Below are 17,172 nucleotides of genomic sequence, written 5' to 3'. Positions count from 1 at the left end.
CAAAAAATCACTTGGTTTAAGCACTGAATAGGCTTTGTTGGAGAAACTTACAAGAAAAAAAATAAACAAAATAGAGTGTATGGCCCCATACCCTACTGCTATTCTGTGGAGTCACGCTTGATTTTTTTACAAAAAAAGCTTAGGAAAGATCCCACTAGCAGGAGAAAAACACTTCTGAACTTTGGCAATTGCTGCTTGTTGAGAGACGATTCTTTGTGTCTCTCACATTTCTACACATTGACCAGCCTTTGTTCAAATTATCTTGTTAAAGATGTTTATATAGTGAACAGCTTTAGAAGATAGAGATGATGTCTTCCTCTGGCGCAAAAGGCAGGTTGGATTAAAGCCTTGGAAGGTAGAGAGGATGTTTCCTTCCAGAACAAAGGGTAAACATGCTTATGCCCATTACAGAAGGTTGGGATTCCAAAGCTCTGGGTTTTACACATGGAATGCAATCCACTACTGGTGAAGATCTCATAGCTTCTCAAGATCTCTTTGTATCACCAGGTAGGAACAAATGCTGTTATTCTGATCAGTGCTATTTCTGTGAGTAACAAATTGTCTTTGGTCTCTGATTTAGAGGTTTCATGTCTTCTGCCAGCTTCCATGAAAATGCAGGAGGTTAACTCGTTAGCTTGTAAGTAAGGTAACATTTCAGGCCCTTAACAGTTATAGGGATATGCATCTATGCAATCATGACATTTAGAGCCATTATAGTCAGAATCCAGGCAATTTGTTAGAATACTGGCTGACTCTCTTGGTTGGGAAGGACATGTAACACTTGTGAAGGAAGAAAGGTAACAGCAAGGTCATCTTATGGCTGCAGCCTGTTATGCAAACCTTACGTCTATTTGAAGATGGTAACAAAAAGTCTCAGAGTTTTTTACAGTAGAACCTGGCAGCTCTAAGAGTGTTTAGCTCCTTGGGGAGATTTCCCCGAAAGAGACAAAATCCTGTGGAAAATCATAGAAAAGGCAGCGAATTATACTTGGCTTTTATTGCCCCAGGAGTGTTTTAATGCTGATGAAGTGACCCACTGGAGAATGAGAAACTGTCCCAAAGGAATTCAAATATATCCTTGTGATCAACCCCATTGTCCTAGAAAACTCTCTTAATCCTAGTATTGAAGTCAGGCAAGAATTTATAAGATCTCACCATGACAGTGAGGGAGCAATGCTTGGGATTAAGATGGACTCCTCAAAAAAGAGTGCTACTGTGGCATTAGAATAGATGTATAGATCAATGAAATAGAATTTAAAAATCTAGAAATAAACCCTTACATTCATGATCAATTGATTTTCAACATGGATAATAAGACAATTCAATTTTTAAAAAATAGCTGGGACAACTGCTATACATGTGTAAAAAAATGGAACTGGACCCCTTCCTTACACATACACAAAAATGACTCAAAATGGATCATAAACCTAAATGTAAGAGTTAGAATTTTGAAACTCTGAGAAGAAATTATAGTAGTAAATCTTCATGGCCTTGGATCAGGCAAAGATTTCTTTGATAAGACATCTCAAGAAAAAGAAAAAAGATAAATTGAATGTCATCAAAATTAAAATATTTTGTGCCTCAAAGGACATCATTAAGAAAATGGGAAAAAACCTGGATAAATTGGATTTAATATTGGAATTGGATAAAATATTTGCAAATCATATATCTGATAAGGAATTTGCATATAAAACATATAGAGAATGTCTAGCTCAATAATAAACTGGTAAACACTCCAATTAAAAAATGAGCAATGAACATAAGTGGACATTTCTCCAAAGAAGACGTATAAGCATAACTAAGCATGCAATCATGCTCAATATCATTAATCATTTTAAAAATGCAAGTCAAAATCATGATATGATATCACACACATTAGGATGGCTATAATCAAAAAGATAATAACAAGTATGGGTGAACATGAGAAATTAGAATCCTGGTATATCATTGGTGGGATGGTAAAACCACTTACTTGGAAAATAGTTTGGCAACTCCTTCAAGAGTTAACCATTAGGTTACCATATGAGTCAACATTTCCACATCTAGCCATATACCCAAGAATATTGAAAATAGATGTCCACACAAAAATGGGTACATGAATGTTAATAGCAGCCTTATGCATAATAGCTAAAAAGTGGAAAAAACTGAAATGTTCATCAGCTAATTAATGGATAAATAAAACATGGTATTCACATAATGGAACATTTCATAAGAAAAAAAATGGAGCACCGACACATGGTATAACACAGTTGAATCTTGCCAGAGGATAGAAGCAATGGAGAATCACTAACAAGTACACAGCTTCCCTTTGGGGTGATGGAAATATTTTGGAATTAGATAGTGGTGATAGATGCACAACATTGGGAATATACTAAAACCACTGAATCGTGTGCTTTAAAAATGGTGAAGTTTATGTTGTGTGAATTATATCTCGATAGTAAAATACTGCAAAAAACACACAAAAGGCCACATATTGTCAAATTCTGTTTACAGGTTTCCCTTGTATTCTGAAAGCTTGCTTTATGCCACATTGCTTTCATAAAAGACCCATGTTAGATTCTGTTGTCGTTAACTACAAGAAATATGAAGAGGATTTTCACTTTCATGCAGTGGTAATTGCTTCTTTGCTTTAGGCCATTTTGGCTTACGAAAGTTTCATAGGGACATTCTACTTTTGGAGAGTGAGTGAAACCTGCGCAGGAAATGTCCAGAATAGGCAAGTCCATACAGACAGAAAGTAGATTAGTGATTGTCAGGTGCTGGGGTGGTGGTGTGAGTGGTGGTGAATGGGTAGGGACTGCCAATGTGTATGAGATTTCTTTTGGGGGTTAAGAAAATGTTTTAAAATTGATTGTGGTGGTGGATGCAGAATTCTATGAAATGCATGAAAATCCACTGAACTGTATACTTTAAAAAGGTAAACCTTATGGCATGTGAATTATATACCAACAAAACTGTCATAAAAAGAACAAAAATTTTATCTGCTTAAGAAGTATAAAGTTATGCAGTACCCATAAATAAGGAAATTGTTTAATAAATCTTTATATCCTATTATCTGTATATAAAAAAGGGTGCTACGATGCACGTCAAGCCCAAGTTCACAAAAAATGTAAACCCCAATGTCCTAGGCAGAATATCCTGCTCCTAAGGCTGCTGAGTCAAAGGGTTCCCAAAGCTGAAATAGATGGGCTTTGAGTGGATTTCATTTGGTTGAGTCTCAAGCTGCCACCCCATTTCTCAAAACTGAAAAGTAAGCACACCTTGTGATTAGTGCCACCTAAACTCTCCCCCTCCACTCCAAACCCAGCTGTTTTACGGAGAAGATGATTAGAAATAGGACTGAGGTTTCACTGTTCTTAATGACTACCGAAGGCCATATATACCAGTCCGTAGCAGTCTGGGTATGGTAGGGAACTTCTCGATGGGTCAAGACTTAAACTCCTCTGGTTCTACTGATACAGGCATCCAAGTCAAATTCTCCTAAATTTTTCTCCTAAATGATTGGGCCTGGTTAACAGATGACTTGGCTAAGCCCTTCTACTCACTCTCTTGAAAGAAGGGTCCAACTCATGGGTTTTGGGCAAGAATAGTGAAAAAGGAAAGCTAATATGACCTTGTGGGTGGGGCTTTGAGAGGATTCAATGTACTGATGTTTCTACATTAGTGAATGCATTGGAAGAACTTTGTGTTATATGTCTTTACTTCTCTGTCCCATAAATGACAGAGAGGATTATTTTGATTGGGAATTGTTGCATGTAGAGAGATACTCATACCTTTGGGGTCCCTTAACTCTAAAGGTCCCTTAACTCAAAATACTTTGAATTACAAGTCTCTGTGACTTACAAATTTACCAATTGGAGCATCCAGCAGTGAGAACCAGCCTCTGCCTGGAAGCATTTTGGATTCGTAGCCTCCCTTTTGAAAAGCAGCTATTAGTTTACTATTGGACTTTTGTCAAAACCAAACCTTAACTTATAGGGGATTTGATACTCTACAGCTTGATGTTTCTATTTTGCAGTGGATCAATTCATACTTAATGACTGATAAGGTGGGAGGGGTCCAAGGAGACTTGCTTTTCTTTTTTTTTTTTAATATATTTTTTAATGTTTATTTATTTTTGAGAGAGACAGAGAAAGAGCTTGAGCAGGGGAGGGGCAGAGAGAGAGGGAGACACAGAATCTGAAGCAGGCTCCAGGCTCTGAGCTGTCAGCACAGAGCCCGACACGGGTCTCGAACCCATGGACCGTGAGATCATGACCTGAGCCGACGTCGGACGCCCAACTGACTGAGCCACGCAGGCGCCCCAGAGACTTGCTTTTCAATTGGAAACGACATATTCAAGAATATAGAGGGCCTGGCTCTTCCAGTATCTCAGTTTTCATAAAAAGTGACAGCTATTCCATTTGTGGGAAATTTCACTCCCAACTCCACTGTCTGTAGCAAAGTCACTGGCTCAATGGGACTCTCAATTTCTAGGGGTTCTCCTAAATGATTGGGCCTGGTTAACAGATGACTTGGCTAAACTGACACTTGATGGCATTCACTGTGCTGCTGCATCAGCTATATAACAGGGAAAATGTAAGTGCTTGTTCCATTCTAAACCCTTCTACACCAGTGGACAGGACAAAGGTTGTTCTCATAGCTTTGGCCAATACCTGCCTTTATGAATTTATTATATTTTTACCGATTCGTGAGCTGTTGCCAGACAGCTGGTTGTTTGGTCTGGCTGTTTGGTCTGCCTCTTGGAAAACCAGAGGCAGACAGATTAAAGACACCCTTTGGGGCAAATTAAAGGCACCCTTTGGAGCAGATTAAAGGCACTTTTGGGACTGCTGATTGAACCATCTGTATCACTCACAAAGAAGCTTGTGGTAAGGTTCTGTTCTCTGATAAGAACAACTGTAATCAAGCTATTCATGGAGCCTGAACTACACAAATCACCAAATCTGCTTGGGTCTATTGTCATCCATACACAATGATGCATCTTCCACTGTAGACTGGGTGCAAAAGACTGTAATGTAGCTGATTCAGGTGACCGTGTGGCTGTGCCTGTCCAACCAGCTGACCTGGGCCTCACCATGTGGTCTTTGAAACTAATCGTGCCATGTTTTCAGGTTTTCAGATAATTTTCGGACTAAAAATATGATGCAGTGGGATACATATTATTGCAACAACCGCTCGACAATGGTTATTAGTAAAGATATTTGATGGACTTTCCACATTCCTTGTCATACATGGGCACCTGCTATTATTGAGCTTGGGATGGCCTCCTCAAAAGTTGACTCAAAAAGATTTCTGACTCTACCTCCTTTATCTGCTCTCTACCTTAGTAAAGCTGTGTGGTCCTTGCACGAGTTCTCCCTAGAGAGAGATTGTTTTCTCTTAGCTATTCTATGAGTAATGATGAAGATGAATAAAATAGGAAATAATACAGACCTATTTTGAAAATTTGAGATTCTCCCATGACCATTCTTGGGAATGTTGCTGTTTTCTCTTCCCTAATGAAATACCCAGGTCCAGTTAGCACACTCACTGGGTGACAGCCCAACCAAAAGGGGACACAGAAGACTGAAATTTAGTTCTGGTTCATGCCTTAGGACTCTCTTGTCTGGTTGACTGGGTCCAAGAGCATGAAGATAATAAACAGTTGGTTGAGTACATTGCTTGCAGAATTCCTATATGGAGGCCCCCATGGGCCAAAATTTGGGGATATAATGGGTCGATGTAAGATTTATAAACATTTACTTTTCCCCCTTGCACTTGGCCCTTCTAGACAAAATTTCTGAGTTCATGTAGGGAATAGGTTACATTATTTTGGCAATGGAGTGAGAATAAGTCTTGACATCTGGGAGGGAACTTCTTAGATCCTGAGAGATATTGGGGGGTGGCAAATATTAATGATCTCTGTCTTTCAGAGTTGTCTCTGGAGCTTTTTTCATTAAAAAATAAAACAAACAAACAAAAACCCTGTTGCCCTGCTCCCAAACTATTGCAAGTGAACTGAATGTTGGGTCTGCCATTCCCGATGAGATAATCCTGACCAGAATTTGATCACATTTCCTCTTAAACTTCTGACATGTCTATCAGGGTACTGATAACAGCAAGGGATGGCCCCAGTTTCTACCCGTCATCATTTTCTGATGTCTTCTCCACCCTGTTCTCAGTCATTCATTGTGGCATGGATAAACAGGACAGATTGAACTGACTGCCCTTTGTATGTCCCTCCAAAAACACTTATTCAAATTGAAATGGAAAACCTAAGACTTGTCATCTTAGGATGGCATCTGGGAGGCTATCCTGGAGGTATTTTCAACCTCTGCCATCAGACTGATATGGAGTCCACTTGGCAGGCCCTAATAATAATTGTGAACTCTTTCAAATGGTACTATTTGTGCCCTCAAGATTGTACTTCTTGTGAAGAAGTCAGACATTTCAATAATTTGCCTCTCTCCAAAAATATGGTGATGGACACCATGTTGGCAATCATGAGAGACTGTCAAGTATTTAAGGAAACACCAAAAATAGATCATGAAGCCCTTAAGTGACTACAAGATCTCTCTAAAGTAAAGCTACCCTTAGATATCAGAAGGAAATTCTTGGAGGGGTAAATGGCTCATTACTTATGCTTACCCTGTACACAGTTATCTGTATGATGGACAGTTTTCCATATGGTAGATGCCATTCAATTAGAAACAGTGGTAAGAAATTTGTCTCAATTACACAAACGTTACCCTAGAAAGCATCCCGTTTAGCTCCAATTCTCTGGTAAGAGTTGTTATGGACTATGAAATTGTTCTAGACTTCCTTCTTATGGACCAAGACACAGAATCTGGGAACATGCAAATGTATCATGCAGTACATGAATTAATGTTTCAGGTCCAGTGGAAAAGTCAATATAGAAACTTAAAGAGAAAGTCACATGACTTTCTAAAGTAAACTCTAATGGCTTATGTGGTTTGTTCAGCTGGCTGAGTCTGGGATCCTGGGAAGCATGGTTGAGTCTATGACTGTAGGTTGGCCTCATTTTGCTGCTTAGAGTCCTGCTGATAGTAGCCTTTATTAAATACTATATGAGACAAATTGAATGGATTTGGTCCCAGCCTCTACTGGTCAGATTAATCAGAGTAGGCACTGGAGTGAGAGACTCATGGGAAAATTCTCTAGAAACAGGGATGACACAGGAGTAAAAGGTACATGTTGTTAGGAGACAATTCTCTCTGAGTCTCTTGTATTGGTACGTAACTTGAGAAGCAAGGCATTGACTGGCCTTTACTCTAGCATTGGATGGTAGAGGTCATGTTTCCATCCACAGAAGGACAGATTCATTTACAGTCTTAGAAGATAGAAGTGAAGTCTCCTTCTGGAGCAAAAAAGTAGGCCTGATTTTGGACCACGATAAGAGATTCCAGTTCCCTAAGCTCAGGACCCCTTTCCTATCATGGAACCTACTGTGTGTGATGGTTTCATTAGGACCTCTTTGTGTCACTGTCTCAGAAAACCAGCATAAATGCTAATACTCTGTCACTTGCCATTGCTGTGAGTAATAAATGTCCTTTTCTCTGACATAGGAGCTGTATGTTTTCTACCAGAAAACCCATGAAACTGTGGCAGGCTAACCTGTTAGCTTGCAAGTGGAGTAAAATTTCACAGTTCTTGATTCTGTTCAGAGGAGTTACATGCCAGAACTAGAAATAGCACCAATCACACTGAAGATGCTGAGACCATTGCAGGTATTTCTCTTGCTGGGATGAGAAGAAGAGGAATTGGCCGGGGGGGGGGGGCAGCATAGAGCAAAACCACAAAAGAAACAGAAAGTCCATTGTCTACATTCGTTATCACATTAGGTGACGATGTGATCACTCCTGAAGATCATCATGCCAGAAAAAGTAGGAGGAAAGCAGCTTGTTAAGGCACATTAATCTGTTGGCATTTTGCAAAACGGACGGCGAATCAATGAAACCAATCCAACTAACATATTGAACACCTACTATGTACAAAGCCACTATGCTTTCTACAAAGTTCTAAAAATGATGCAGAGGTGAGCAAGAGGAGAAATAAGAGATGGCTTATAATCTGGTTGGGAAAAATTTTGTATAAAATCATAGTGCAGACGTGAATAAAGGAAATTAAATATATTGTATAAATAAAGAGATAGAAGCCACAAAGGATTCAAAATTCTGGAGGAAGAGAGTTAGGTGACTTTGCTCTATTTCAGCCTGGCTCCATATGTGTGAGTTCCATGTCTCTGGTTCGCCTACCCATTTCCAAGAAAAGCTAATGGAAAATCCTGTAGAAGGTTGGAGCAGGGACCCGAGAGAGCATTCATTATAGGATCTACTCAATACCATGAAGCTTTCACGGCACTGATCTGGGTTTACTCAACTCAAGTCTTAGAATTAGGTTCACTCATGAGTCACTGAGTGGAACATTATTAGAGATGGGGAGAGAGCAGAGATTCAAGGGAAGAGGAGATATATGAAGAAAAAAATACCCTTCATCTTCTTACTTAGGGATCTACTTCCAGAGACCCAGAACCTAGATTGCTACTTATAGCTCCATGATTGCTCACAGCCAGTATGAAGGCATCTCCAAGTATATCTTTCACTGGAACACACCATAGTGGCTTTTCTACTCAAGCACCTGCACATGTGGGATGTACAAAGTAAGCCTCTGATAAAGTGATGTCTATTAAAGTTTATACTTTTGGGTGTTTTAATGTTTATTTGTTTTTTTTTTTTTTTTTTTTTTTTTTTGAGAGAGAGAGTGCACTGGTGGGACAGGAGCAGGGAGAGAATCTGAAGGGGGTTCTATGCTGCCGGCCGCAAACCCGATGTGGGGCTAGAACTCAGGAACTGTGAGATCATGACCTGAGCCGAAGTCAGATGCTCAACCAACTGAGCCACCCAAGCACCCCTAAGGTTTATACTTTGGAATAAAACATTTGAAGAGTTACCTTTATTTGCTGGCAAATTTTAAACTCAAAATTTATAGTCTTACTCTGGCAATAAACTCATTTGGGACCACTTACAGGGTGGCTGTGAGGATTAACCAGAGTTAATATATGTGGAAAACACTTGGTAACCAGTAAAATGGTGGTGAATTTTAGAGTTTCTTTATTTGTTCATCCGAAGCTTTGCTTCAGGAAGAAGTTAAGCCCTATTACTTATATTTCTATTAACAGCTAGTCATGGACTTTTTGGCTGGGAGCAAAGCAACTCAGATATCTTTAAACATTTATTCTGACTCTACCATCGCTCCCCAGAGTTCCTATGCTGGAAAAACTCCTTCCTTCCTAGGGTACGTGTGCCTTTGGGAAGACTAAAAGAAAAAAAAATACATATGTGTTTTATATTATGATATTTATTTATATTTATAATACACATTTTATATGACTCCTTTTTTCCTCATTATACATTTCCATTTCAGAATATTTATAAAATGGAAGGCAGCTGGAAAATAAATGAAAATTGCCCTCAGAGACAGCTATTGTTGACGATATTGTACACACTTTATATCTTTTTTCTAAAGATCATACGCTTTGTTTGAGAACCTATTTTAAGTGTTTTTCACTTAAGGCTTTATAAACATTTTCTCTGAGAAAATGTTTATAATTTTTCAATTGTAAATATTGTATCAAGTTCCATTTGGAGACAGCACCATTCATTCATTTAATTATTGTTTTTTTTTTCATTTAGGGGGTGGTGTCAAAATTTATTCACTTAATGAATTAGACATACACCTACTGCATGATTGATAAGGCAGTCTATTGCTTAGAGAGGTACCCAAGAGAAAGGAAACATCTGTCCATACAAGGAGTCATATATGAATATTGGGTAACACCTTAAACTGAAAGTGACCCGAATGTCCATCCACAGGTGAATGTATACACAAAATGTGGTATGTACATACAATGTAATACTACTTAGCAATAAAAAGGAATGGACTATTGACACATGTAGCTAAAGAGTGATTCTCAAAATCATTGTGTAGACTGAAAGAACTGAGACAAAAATAATGTGCTCGTCATTCCACTTACAAACAATTTCATAGAATACAAAGTGCTTTATAGTGGCAGCAGTTGCCTGAGAACAAGAGTGAGGGAGGGTTGGATTCCCAAGGGGCATGAGAAAGCTTTTGGAGGTGATGGAAATGTTCAGAATCTTGATTTTTCTGATTGTTTCATGGGTAAAAACATGAGTCAAAATTAATTGAGTTGTGCACTTTAATTATATATTGTTTAGTATACACAAATGAAACCTCAGTAAAAGTAATTTAAAAATTACAGTTTGGTATAAAAATAATGTGTTGATATGTGATGACCAAATGAGTCATAAATACATTTTTACAAGACTCTGTTTTGTTTCATTTTGTTTTTAAATATATTTATAGATGTTATTTTCTTGGGGAAAATTGTATGAATGTTTTAGGGCTTTGGGCAAATATTGTGCAACTGCCCTTGAAATCGATGTTAATATTTAGAGTCTCACTAGTAGTGTAAATGTAGGTCCATCTTTTGACCCCTGGGGGAGGCGGCTACTTTTATCTGCACATTCTTTTAAACAGTATGAGTTAAGCTCACTTTGTAGTCTATACAATTCTTTTCTGGGTAAATTATCAGAGCAGAACCAATTTCTTCCCAAATTGGACAGTGTCTGTTTCCAAGAATGCATGCTTATGGAACTGAAGACAAGAGAAAAGATTCATTGGTAGGACTGCCTGTTATTCACCCTTGGTCAGAAACTTACCAAAGAGAAGCTTCTCAGTATTATCTAGATTGCCACCCAACACAAACTACCCAGTCTTATGGGTAGACCAGAAACCTGAACACATCCATGTAGGCATGGAGTTCAGCACAGAATTCCACATGTGCACTTGATCAGGTGAAGAGACTGAGAATGGGAACATGGGGGACCCATGGGGGGCTCAGTCGGTTTAGCCTCCAATTCTTGGTTTTGGCTCAGGTCATGATCTCATGGTTTGTGAGTTTGAGCCCTGCATTGGACTCTGAGCTGATGGCATGGAACTTGCTAGAGATTCTCTCTTCTTCTCTCTCTGCCCCTCTGCTGCTTGTGCTTTCTCTCTCTCTCACATAATAAATAAACTTAAAAAAGAAAAAAAATAAAAAGAACCCAGGCTAAGGACCCAGCATATCTCCATGGTCCATGAAATCCCACTTGGCCCTCTCCATTGCTGACTTCACTAACATCCTAATGTATGAGGACCACTGAAATACAGATACCCCGTGACTCCTCAGCAGTGATCCGTTTTCTTTATTCCTGAAGAAAATATTTGTAATAAATATCAGTCTGTGTGATTTAGTGGAAGGGCCATGTGTTGGAGCCGGCTTCAAATATGTGACTTAGGACAAGTTATTAATTTCTCTGAGGCTGATTTGGGCAGCAAAATTTATCTTGCAAGGTTGTTTTGAGTAAAAGTGAGATAATATATATAAAAATTTACAATGCAGTGCTATGTTAAATATTAGTGTCCTTCCCAACATGTGTGAGTCTCATCTCCCCACATAGATCGTTACTGCATCTTGTACTAGCTGATCTGCTGTTGGAAAGAAAGCATGGCCAAGTATGAAAATGTTTTGTAAACTGTAGAAAGCCATACGTATCTGAAATGCCAGTTATCTTTGCCTTTAAATCCTATAACACCTGGATCAAAGTTAGCTCGTCTGAAATGAACAGAGAGTCTGTAGTGGTTGATTGATAAAGAGTACAGAGCCTAGTGTTTGGACACTTCAACCGATGCCAGGATGCTAAACTACTATTTTTTTTAATATAAAAGAAAAGCCCTGTGCTGACTATGTCCACTGGATAGTTACCTTGAGGATGCCAGTGTCTGCTGTTGGCAGTGGTTTGGAGTCATTGTGAAGAACCTGGAGTTAAACCAGGCAATTTTATTTAAGGGAGGAGAGTTGTTGATGAAATCCAGTCACAAAAACAGTAATGGCTCTGGTTTCTAACAAAGGGGAGACTTCAAGAAAACTAGGCTTGAAAAAAAAAAAGCATTTTCTTACCCTTGATAACGAGGTCTATGTTGATAGCCACTGTGAATTTGGAACAGCTGACCTGCTGTTAACAAAACGCTTACACAGACCGCAAAGCTAGGAGGAAAACCGGAGAGCTTGTTTCCTAAGGGGCGATGAGAGAGCCCACACTCTCGCTTCAAACCTTATGACAGCTTGGGAAATCTCTGAAGTTACCTTGTATTTTTGGAAAGTGGGAAGCCAAAAAAAAAAATCCTGGGAAACCATCCAAGTTTTAAAAACATCTTTTCCCTTCCTGGACCTCCTGCTGTTATTTCAACTCTCCCAAAGAAGGACAATCAATAGTTATTTTTAGATATTTAACACACCATGAGATTGGTAATTAACCAAGGCAGTGTTTCTGAAAATAGCTTGCTTCTATATGTGAAGGTAATATTTGCATGAGGGTTTTCCTCCCCTACTGCAAACGTTTGTTAGCTCATTGCAGACTTTAATCCCTGCCAGTCATGCACAAAGGTCATGATTATCTGTCTTGCTGCAAATTGTTTTCCTACCTTGTACTAAACCCAATATAACAGAATGAAAGGGAAGAGATCGAAAAAAATCAGAGCAAGTGATGGCTAAGAGAAGGTGTCTGGAAGCACCAGATCATTGTTTCCTCTTTAAAAAGGTAAAAGATGAAGGAACATCTAAAAGACTGAAGTCATACATAAAGGAAAAAAGAGGTAATAGCTGGTAAGCTGTTCCGATAGCAGGTGAAAGAAAAATAAGATAATGTTATGGGCCATTACATTTCAGAACAATACAAAAGAGGAAGCTCTCAAGCAAGAAAATCATGTTTATTTAATTCTAAACAAGAGTATAGGAAATAACAAAGATGATTATTCCATGTTTAATAAGCAGCAAGCGGATTCCTTGTTTCCATCTTCTTTGAAGACGCAATCTTTTAAAATCGTGTGTATATATACATATATATATATATTTTTTTTTTTTTTTTCCCCATCAAGAGTGGGAGGTGGTCTTTCCACAAGTCTCCATGTTCTCTGGCAGAGCCATGCCATTTTCTTATAATTGTAAGATCTGCTTCAGAAGCATGACATCCATGGGAGAGAGATGCCAGGACATTAGCACATTGTGAACATCTGACCTCTGATTTGGGGAAATGATGAAAAATTAATGGGTGCAGATGTGCTCATCCTGCAGTGGACAGATGTTCTCTTTACACACCATTTAGAATCCCCTGGTGTGTCTGACTAGGGGATGATGAATACAACAGCTAAACGATGTGAGGATCAGCAAAAGTGCTCGGAAAACCAAAGTTTATGCTACAGGATGGCCACATGGTTCTCCACCAATGGGCGGTGCTATACCTGAGAGCATGCTGTGGGGATGGAGACGGCTTCACCTGGGGGCAGACAGATATCACACTCACACTGACTCGAATACAGTGACTCATACCCTGGTCTCAGCAGAGGATAAAGTAAGGACATGTAATTCTTGATCCAAACTCAGCGTGCAAAGCTCAGCAACTTAGAGGTGGACTCAAATCACGTCCTCATCCAAGGATTCAGATCATATCCAGGACTCCCTGCGACAGGATTACTCCCCAGGCTTCAATAGTCTGTGTGCCTCCCTTGATACGGCACCAACAGATTGAAGTTTGAGTTGAAGAAGTGCTCCCTTGAAAGTGGCTTTATCATTTCACTGCACTGCTCAAAAATGTTCAATGGTCTCTCATTGCCAAAGACATTTAAAAGTGACTCGTACTTCATCCAAATGGAACACTCTTACATAGCAAGGTAGACTACCTGAAGTGTCACAGAAGAGGTCTCTTTAGAAAAACCAAAGCTTGGAAAATAGTGACTATGTGTAAAGGTTAAATAAAGAAAATAAAGAAGACTATCTGAAGAAAAGAAACCTTGCTGCTCAGATAATAATAGTTTTTAGGTCTTCTACTAATACTGGGAGAACAGTATAGATGCTTACATTAAACAATACAGGAAAGGGGACCAAAGTAGAAATGTCATGACTAAAGACATTTAGAACCCAAGAATGGCATAGAAACACTACTTGGAATCCACTTCCTTTAAAATAGGGCAAACCTTCCTCTAACAGGAAAGGTTTATGAGCGAAACTGTCTAAAGAGAGAAAAGTGGAATGAATCAAAGACTGGAGACTCCTTCCAGAAATGAAATCTTACGAGACTAAGGAACAGGGGCACCCGCTAAAGCCCACATTACAGTTACTTCTTTGATTTCTTCTCAGATTACAAAATCGAAAGTGTTCCCCAGTCTCACGTCTCTTGCCAATATCTCAGAACATCCTCCTTTATTTTTCTCGGCTGTTACACTAATCTGAAATTAACTAGTGTATTTCATTTGGTTACTAGTATAGTGCCTTTTCCCCTCCTAAGAATGTATAATGCATGGCCTGCCCATTTTTTCCCTTGTTTTGTATGTAGTAGGTACTCAATAAAGATTTGTGGAAAAATAAAACGACACATGCCGTCACCGGAGTGATGGGGGAAATGAGGTAGGATGGGCTGAGAAAACAAAATCCTCTCTTTCTCTTAGTGTCTACACTATTTACATCAGAACATACTTTTTGGAATTACTTCAATTTGCTGCTTTTTGCAACAGGATGGAGGGCAGGCTGGCAGCGAAGGTTCCCCTGATTGAAAACGCAGGCAGTGTATAGGTTAGCCCTTTTTCAGGTTTCTTGAAGATCATTAGGTACCTCCTGGTCTGATTCCTTTTGCTCGAGGAGTTGGCTGCCTTTCCTGAAATTATTATTTTTTTTCTCTTCTATTATGCTTGTTCGATGTGGCACTTATACTTTAATGCCTTGTAGATAAAATGATCTCTGTCAGTCTGCACTTCTCATGCCTGGAGAAAGTTTTACTGCTTCATAAAATCCTGTAATGCCCCAGTATTTAAAAAAGATCTATCACTCTATCAGTGGGTCTTTATGGGCTCTGTGTACTTTTTTTTTTTTTTCTTGGCAATGCAAGGTTGGTTTTTGAAGCAAAAAAAAAGGGGGGGGGACAGAGATATATGGACCTGTGTGCGCAAACGAATGTCAAGAATTCAGCTCAATTTATACTGAGGTGGTATTAAATAGCTAAGCAAATTGTGAAATATCTCGGATGCAACTGCATTAAGCATCACGAAGGAACTGTAATACAAAATTTCCCCTTCGTAAGTGGTTATACTATGACTTTTTTATTCACTGGTTTGGGCTAGGGAGTCTGAATGGTTACAGATTCTATTTTTCCCTTCCGGACAGATGCTCAGAGGCCCGACGCCTGTTGGGTTCTGTTTGCAGACAGGAGACAACGGGCATGACCTTCCTCCCGCCACCTGCTCGACACCCGTCCTCATCATGTGCCCTATAAAATCTCTTAAGGGTATCTTTTCAAGGTGTAAGCCAAAGGGAGATCTGTCGGATTTCAGGCATGAGACACAGCTCCCCAGTGTGTCGGTTTAGCACTGGCTGGTTTCTGTCAAGGATACTGACATGCGTGTGGGCACCTGCACGTGCTCATGGTCACGCACCTGGACCTGTGGCCGCGGGGCTGTGTCTGTGTGTGTGTAGGTGGCCCAGACTGGCCCGGTAGGAAGGGGTGTCACCCGGAGCACTAGGAGTTCTAACTTGCTTCTTGCCTCTGCAGTGCTGCCTGGCTCCCTGCCGGCTCCCTGTCCTGGGTGTGGACACAGCCTCTGTCTCCCAGGGTCGCAGGTGTCTGCAGGGCTAAGAGGAAGACAGCATCACTAGCTGGGCGGCCAGGCGGAGGGAATGAACTGATCACCTGTTGCCGGGGGCGGGGCCAACCGGGCCTGCAGGTCCCCTGCCTGTCCCTCGGCCGAAGTAGCCACCCCTGTCGCCGTCCCTGGATCGCGCTGCACCGAACCCTGCGTCCGGAAGCTGCCAGGGAGTGAAGGAGTATGCACTTCTGCACTGCAGGACAGTGCCTGGTGTTAGGCTCAGAAAGCACTTACGAAGTAGATTGTGCTGTGTGCTTTGATAACAACTGCGATGAAACACATGCAGCGGTAGTAACTGAGAGTGGGAGCCGACCCAGGAGCACTTGGGCACTGCAAACCGAATAATGCAAACAAATCACCGCCAGGTGGTAAGCAGGAAGAAGGCAGCAGCCCCACCGAGGTGCCCCTGAGAGCCGCCCTGCCGCGCACCCTTTCTGTACCTCCGCGGCCCCACGATAGCGTGTTGGGCAAATGAATACCCAGCACCAACGGCTTGTCCTACCTGCCCCGGGGGGATCAACCGCAAAGCAGGACACAAAACCCTGCTGAGAGAGTTTGCTTTTGACCTTCAAACATGTGATTTTTGCTTTATTTTATTTTATTTATTTATTTATTATTTATTTATTTTTTAAATTTATTTTTAATTTATTTATTTTTTATTTTATTTATTTTATTTTATTTTATTTTACTTTACTTTATTTTATTTATTTTTGAGAGAGGGCGAGCACTAGTGGGGGAAGGTTAGAGAGAGAGAGAGGGAGACACAGAATCAGAAGCAGGCTCCAGGCTCTGAGCTGTCAGCACATAGCCGGATGTGGGACTTGAACCCACAAACCTGGAGGTCCTGACCCCCTTCACCAACTGAGCCACCCAGGCCCCCCTAAAGAGGTGATTTTAGAAGGGAGAAGAAAGGGGTGGTCTGTCAGACCCGGGTCAGAAACCCCATTCACATTCCCACTGTAACCCATGAAAAAAAACCTCGTAAAAGACCAGTAGCCTGGGAAGGGGAAGGCAATGGCGAGGAGGGGCTATCTGGGAGGAGAGGCAGATTCTGGTCACACAGCTTCCACACTCCTTGTGTTAATATGACCTTGTTCTTTCAGTCTCAGTTTCCTGGGCTGGGAAAATAATGTGTAAGGGAGGAGAGGATAAGAAAAGGTTATCTTATGGACTTCTCAGGGTTGTTGTATCACGAAAGATGTTGCATGTGCAAGGGCTTTGTGAACTCGGTTATGCTGCACCAGGTAGTGATTAATCACGACGGGGGAGGAGGGTCCGCACGGATGACAGGTGGGAACTTGGCACAGGAGCAAAGGACGCCGGCGGGAGGAGTGCTGAGGAGGCAAATCTCCATCCCCTGGGCACAGGTTGGGGGCTACTGAATCTTATGTTCCTTGCCCACAGCCCTCCCTG

This window comes from Prionailurus bengalensis, chromosome B1, assembly GCF_016509475.1.
Source record: "Prionailurus bengalensis isolate Pbe53 chromosome B1, Fcat_Pben_1.1_paternal_pri, whole genome shotgun sequence".
NCBI classification, from domain to species: domain Eukaryota; kingdom Metazoa; phylum Chordata; class Mammalia; order Carnivora; family Felidae; genus Prionailurus; species Prionailurus bengalensis.
Note: the sequence above shows the minus strand (reverse complement) of the source record.